The 6,660-nt window shown below is 45.5% G+C and overlaps 1 protein-coding gene across 1 annotated transcript in view; it reads left to right on the top strand.

Annotated features, from left to right (window-relative positions):
• The first annotated feature begins 1,234 nt into the window (after positions 1-1,234).
• Positions 1,235-6,660, top strand: part of BRF1 (BRF1 RNA polymerase III transcription initiation factor subunit) — a 178,640-nt gene continuing 173,214 nt past the window's right edge. The window contains exon 1 of the mRNA XM_009644854.2: positions 1,235-1,289. The gene's annotated coding sequence lies outside the window, so the exon portion shown is untranslated. The remainder of the gene's footprint in view (positions 1,290-6,660) is intronic.

Genomic DNA, 6,660 nt, shown 5'->3' with positions numbered 1-6,660 from the left:
TGGGGTCGGGCGCAGGGCACAGGGGCGTGGGTGCTGTGGGCAGTGTGGGGTCGGGGACAGGGGTGAGGGTGCTGTGGGCAGTGTGGGGTCAGGGACAGGGGTGAGGGTGCTGTGGGCAGTGTGGGGTCAGGGACAGGGCTCAGGGGTGAGGGTGCTGCACTGGAGGGCGGCATTTCGGGCATGATGCACAGGGGAGTAAGGACAACGTTTGTAGGGAAAAGGGTGTTGTGCAGTGGGGGTGCAGGGTCAGTGCCTGGGGGACAGGGTGCTGTGCAGAGGGATGTGGGGGACAGAACAGACAGAAAAGCGTGTTGTGCAAAGGAGAGTTGGGGATGGTGCATGTGGGAGCTAGTGCTGCACAAAGTGGAAATGGGAGGCGGCGCATGGGGAGGGAGGGCAGCGTGCTGTGCAAGGTGAGACAGAAGCGGGGTGGGGGAAGGCTGGGATGAATAGGGGGAAAAAAGCTGTGCAAAGTGGGAGAGATACTCTGTGACGGGAGTAAGTGCATGAGGGACTGGAGCTCTGCGTGGTGTGGGGTAGGTGCATGAGAGAAGGTTTAGGGTGTGTGGAAGGACAGGGTGCACAGGGAATGGGGAAGTATATGAAATTATTTGGGGTAGAGGATAGGAGATTTGGGTGTTTGATGAGTAGAGGGAGTATGTGGAGGCACAGAGGCAGTGTGGTGGAAGAGAAGGAGGCTGGAAGTGAAGGGTCAAGAGTCTCCTTCTGTGAATAGGTGGGTTGGGGTCTTTGTGTGAATGCCCTGGAGGATAAGACCTGTGTGCCTGGACAAGGCCACGTGAAGAGGACATGGTGTTTGGGAGGGGAGAGAAGGAAAACGGGTGTGTGGAATGTGTATAAGGGGAAAGAAACATAAGCAAGAAGTATGGGAGGGAGCTTAACAGTGAAACGAGGGGACTGATGGATTCTATGGCTGTGGGGAAGAAAGAGGAGTTGTGGTGGAGAGGGCAGCACTGCGTGTTGGAGTTTGGGAGTTTACTGTAGGCTAGGATTTGTCTGATGCCATTCCTGTCTTCCAACTCAGGGTGCTGGCATTACTTTTTTTATAGCTTATGAGCAGCTCTCGTATCCTTCACTTTTTCCTGTAATGATGCGGAGACTACATTTTTTTTAAGGGCTTGTACTGCTTTTTCTCTCCCACCCAAAATTATGCAGGACAGATGGCATGCAAGCTAGAGCGCATTTTGGGATGCCTTTATCCTGCAAAAAAAAAAATATCAAAGGGAAACGAGAGAACTGCACCATACTGAGGTTCTTTCTTCTTCTGGGTAAATTGCACAGTACTTCCCTAAGTTCCTTTAAGAGACCCTTTCCCTTTTTTGCAAGTCCTGAGATGCTGCTGTTGGCTAATCTTTTTTTGATGGATAATGCATTAATTCTTTGCTCTTGTATCGCTAGTTAGTTATGTGTTACTCTGAAAAAATAATTCTAGCACCCATGAAGACAGATAAGCACAGTGAGGACAGGTGGGTGTGTAAAAGTGAAAATGTAATTGGAGCACATTCTAGCATGCTTATGGTGGCTTTATCTGGCTGGCACAAGGTGTGGCTGCGGGGGCTTCACTGCATGTTCGTATTGCGATCTTCTAGCAAGTCCCAGTGTGTGGTAATGTATGTATTTTGGTGAGACGTTGTTTGTGGAAACAATAGAACAGGACTTTCAAAACAGTGCTGTTTGTAGATTTGCAAAGTTACTGCAAAGATGAGCGGGGGAAATTTGGGTATGAGTGGTTTGTGCTGGTATAATTCTTTATGTTCCAAACCAGATGCTTCTGTTGTGAATAATTTTTTTGCTTGACTTAAACTGAGTGATACACATTTTCAGATCAGGTTGTATTTGTGGTGTAATAATGGTGTCTTCATGATGTATCCTTGCCTATTATACTTGTATGGCACTGATTAAAGTCCTTTCCTGTGTAAGCAAGACAGAAGTTGTATCTCTGAGCGTTGTGCTGGCTGGAGAATTTCCAATGGAATGTGTATTTCTTTTAAGTCAGAAAACATGTACTTGCTGAAAGCAACATTTTCGGGTAAGCTGTAGCTCTCAGTGACTCTTCTGGTTACGTATACAGGTTTCTATTGAAGTGATCAATTTTAAACATCTTTTCCCGTCATCTCTGTAACCTCTTTAGGTCTGTGGCTCTGAGGGATCCCCTGTGTATGAAATGCCTTGGGCTGAGGCTCCTTGGACTGCAGTCTGGTGTTCATGGGCAGCCTTGCTGTGTTGCTGTGTGGAGTACTTGCAGTGTCAGAGGTGCCTGGGCTACTGTTTTTGAGGCCCTGGCTTTTGGTCAGTAGGGCTGAGTGACTCTGAGACCATGGTCTAGGTTTTGCAAGGTGTGAGAGCTGTCAGAGCAGAGCTGGGACTGGAATGGGCTCTTGGTGTCTACGGAGTTCAGAGCTCCTGATTGTGCAACAAGATTCCCCAAACCCTTTTGAGATTCACAAGGGCTTCTACTTGTGTGCTAATATACGTCAAATAGTTACAGATATCTTTATTAATCATTTATTTTCATCTTCATCATAAAGAAGCAAAAGGGAATGGAAAGCACTGGGATACTGTTACTGACTCCTCTTCGGTACATCTAGCAAAACCTTTTATTTTGCCAAGCTGTGTGTTAAAGATTGAAAATCTTGCATTTGTTTGCTGAAGGAGGAAGAGAGTCCTGCACTTCTCTGTATTCATACAAAGCGGCCTGTCCAGATCATGCCAAGTCCTTGCTAGTAGGCCCAGCAACTTCACTACAGAACATGGGAAATTCCTTCTTTTGTTCTCTCAGGGTTGGAAGAAGGTGTGAGATCACGGTTACGTTTTCCCAGGCAGTATTTACATTCAGCTCTCAACGTGCCTAGTGTAGGAAGCCACAGCCTCAACACTGATGCCTTGCACAGAGCAGTTTGGTATGGCCAGTGTTTTCCAGTGCAGGTGTGGAGTCTATTTCTTGCCCTTGGTTTGACAGTTTTAACAAATGAGCATTAGTGTGCTGAGAAAGCATGGGCTCCTGCTTGAGTTATGACTGAAAGATCTCGCTTCGCTACTGTAGCGAGGTTTGGGGAAATGCAGGCTAGTAAGTCTGTGGGGCAAAAGGGCAGAAGCAGCGAAGGACAAAATAGACGAATGCGCAGGTAAATGTCAGGGAAGAATGGTTTTTGGTAAAGTGAAGGCATGCCTTGCATATCTTTTGCAGTTGTCTGAAGAAGTCAGTAAGTGGACAAAGCAGGTTGTTGATTTGCAAAAAGAAGTGGGCAAGATCCTTCACCCGAAGCTTTTAAAGAACCTGAGCTGTCATGAATAAGGGAAAGCCCTTACAGAGCGGAGTAACTACTCAAATTGTAGGAAATGTAGGCTAGAAAGAAATAATAAGTCTCCTGAAGTGAGTTCCATAGAATCTGGGCTGATGATCTGGAAAACAGGTGAATGGTGAGTTAATGAGGTTTGCTGGCAATGCTAGATTATTTGGGGTAGTAAAGGCTGTAGAAGGACCGGTTACTCTTAGTGGCTGGGTAGTAGGATAGCAGACGGGATCGAGAGTTACACTGAAAGTTGGATTGTTCCTTTCTTCCACATGTGGGATGGTAGCATCTGGACTGGCTAGTATAACTTGGATAGCTCTGTAAAAACATTTAGCTCGGTGTGTATTTGCAGTAGAAAAAACAAGGCAGGGAAGGGAATGTTAGAAGTTATCAGGAAAAGAATATGATGGCGTATATATACACTGTTATATAGCCACAGCACCATCTGCAACTTAAATACTGTGTGCAGTTCTGGTGTATTTCTTTCTTTTTCTTCCCCCTCCTCAAGAAAGCCTCTAACAGAACTAGAAAAGATTCAGAGAGGAAGATGTGGTGATCAAGAGGAGGGCTTCTTGAAGAGCTTCTCAGTTAGAATGACTGAATAGACTCAGCCTCTTCAGAGTGGAAAAGACATGATTGAGTGGGACATAGAAGAGGTCTGTAAATACAGTAGAATAACATGGCAAGGATGAGCAATTGTTCAGTATCACATAATGCAAAAACTGGGGAGTGCTAAGAAATCTATCAGCTAGTTTATTTTAAAGGTAGCAAGTAGGAAGTTCAGAAGCATTAGGAGGGGTTTTTGGTTTTGTTCAGAAAACACGTTTAATTAAATTGTGAATCTTCAAGTTGTGGGTGTTAAAAGTTTACATGAGTTAAAAAAATGATTGGGCAAACAGAATAAAAATGTCTCACAGCCATTAAAAAAAATACTATTTCTGGCTCAGGAAATCCTTCAGCCACAGATCTCTAGACTCAGGGAGATTTTACGAGAGAAGTGTTGCAACAAGCTTTCCTCCTATCTATTGTGTTCGCTTGTAGGCATGTATATTAATGGACCTTACTGTTCGGAGGTAGGATACTGGACCTGACAGTCCTTCAGCCTGACTTGGCACAGCTGTTCTTTTGAGTCTTCAGAGGAAGATCGTGTTCTTTGAGCTCTACAGAGATGCTTTTGAGCATTTTGGACATTCTTTTAAAACTGGTCCAAGAATCGTGGGGCTATGGTTTCGCAGCTTAAAGTGTAGGTGTCCCTAGGTATTAATACTGGGGTTTTTCCAGCTTGTGTTTTGGGAAGTGGTGAGCGCAAAACTCCTCTGACTTTGACAGTTATATAGGTATGTTCTCTCTGGGGAACACTTAGCTAATTCTTCTGATCTCCTTGTGAGAAGTTGGTTGTAGAGATATTTACAGTTGTGAGTCTGTGATAAGGTGTCCAGAAATCCAGACAGCAAGGTGAAGATTTATTTAGAGTAAGGTTTATGAAGTTGCCTATACAGTACTATAAGGACCGTGAAATCTTCCCTGATGGTAGCTGGGGCATATAAAAGGAGATGGTGTGCTTATGTAAATACACAAAGAGAGAGCTAGGCCATCCCAGTCCTGATGAGATGCCTTTTGGAGATGGGCATGACCTATCTGTCTCAGCCTAGTAACATCATTGCTGTGGTCTGGATGGACATGGAGGATATGACTGCAAGTTAGCCTAATTCCGCAATTCTTATTAATGCTGTCTGTCTCGGGGAGTGGGAAGTCCTCTCTTCTTGTGACGTACCCATCACTTGCTGGGTCATGAGCTGCTGAGTTCTTTCAGTAGCAAGGGAATACCCCCTTTCATGCTCTGGAGGGGGCTACTGTGTATCTGTGTATTGATCTTCCGAGAGGAAAGTCCTCCCAAAGCACAAGCTAGTGAACGCTTTGATAGGCCCTGTACCGGTCCAGATAGTTATAGTTCTTATTTCTGTTGCAAGTGGTTGCAGTCAGGTAAAATTCCAGCCTCAAAACTTAACCCTAGCCATGTTATTCTCTTGAAGCTTGTGAAGGCCGTGTGTTGAAATTGAGTTTCTGAGCTTGACTGAGGTGGCCCTGGATAAGTCAGATACTAGTGGAAAAGGGTTGTTGTGCACATTTGAGCTCCAAGGAACTCCATTAATGGCACAAAATATGTTTGAGGATCCGAGTCTAGTTTTGAAGCATAACTATCCTTATAATTGATAGCCACTTCATACTGTCTCAAACTAGCCGAAAGAGATTGTTCTCTGTGGCTTCTTATCAAATTTGGGGAGCATTTGAATTAAAATTCCTCATTCTGCTAATTGGAATGAATGCATCTTGGTTTTTTTTTTTTCTTCATACCTAAGTTTTTAACAGACTCCTATCAGTCATAACATTTGAACGCATCCCAGCATGAAGTATAGCAATACAGGGTCTAAGAGTGAGCCACATTTCTCCCTCTCCATTATATTGTAATTGCATCCTGGAAGACGGAGCTCCATTGAGCCCTTTGCCAGTCCGCATCGGTTTTATGGCACCTGCTTTTGCAGAAAGGCAAGTTACAAGTCGTGCATTGTGTTTGAAGGCGGTGAATTCTCTGATCATTCTTTCACTGTGTCTGGGTGGGAGACCCCGTCTTGTAGTAGTTGTTGGGAGAAACTGTTTTCACAAGTATTTTCCCTGAAGCTGACAGGAGAAAAACCATGTATGAAGCTGAAGAGAGTGAGGGGAGGAAAGCTGAACAGAGAGCAAACATTGACAGTCCAGATCTCTCTTCAGGTTTTTGTTTAAAGAAGCTGAGAAAGTAGAAGTCTAGGGCTTCTGACGCTAATCAAAGGAGAAGAAAACAGTCCCATTGAGAAAGCTGATGTGCAGGCAGTGCAGCAGCAAGGTGGAAGATGTAACTAAGAAAATACAGCATGAGAAAATGGTACTGCAAGCTTGTGATCCTGAAACACACTGCATCTGGGGAAGCTCATCTTCTTTTGTTCCAGAAACCTCCTTTAAATGCTTGGTAGTAAGTTGAGAAAAATAGCATCTGATAAACTTCTTGGGCACAAACCATAAGGCAGTCTGGAAACCTGCCCTTTAGAAGTGTCGGGGATCTCTGTGTGTGTGTGTGGTCCTGTGGCAGGAGAGCTGCCTGCTTCACCAGGCACTGCTGGCCCTTGCTGTCCCCAACCAGCTTCTCCCTGGGGTTGCCCCAACCCAGCCTATAGCTCCAGACCCCATGTCAGACCCCCGGGGACATCAGTCTGCTGCCCCAGTGATGCTGCATCAGGGCTGGTCTCTGGCTCCCCACAACCCTGCTCTGCCCAGCCGTGGGCCCTGCCCGGCTAGGGCTGGGTCCTCC

Source organism: Egretta garzetta, unplaced genomic scaffold (genome assembly GCF_000687185.1).
Source record: "Egretta garzetta isolate BGI_Z169 unplaced genomic scaffold, ASM68718v1 scaffold508, whole genome shotgun sequence".
In the NCBI taxonomy this organism is placed as follows: domain Eukaryota; kingdom Metazoa; phylum Chordata; class Aves; order Pelecaniformes; family Ardeidae; genus Egretta; species Egretta garzetta.
This window is presented reverse-complemented; position numbering and strand designations above follow the sequence as displayed.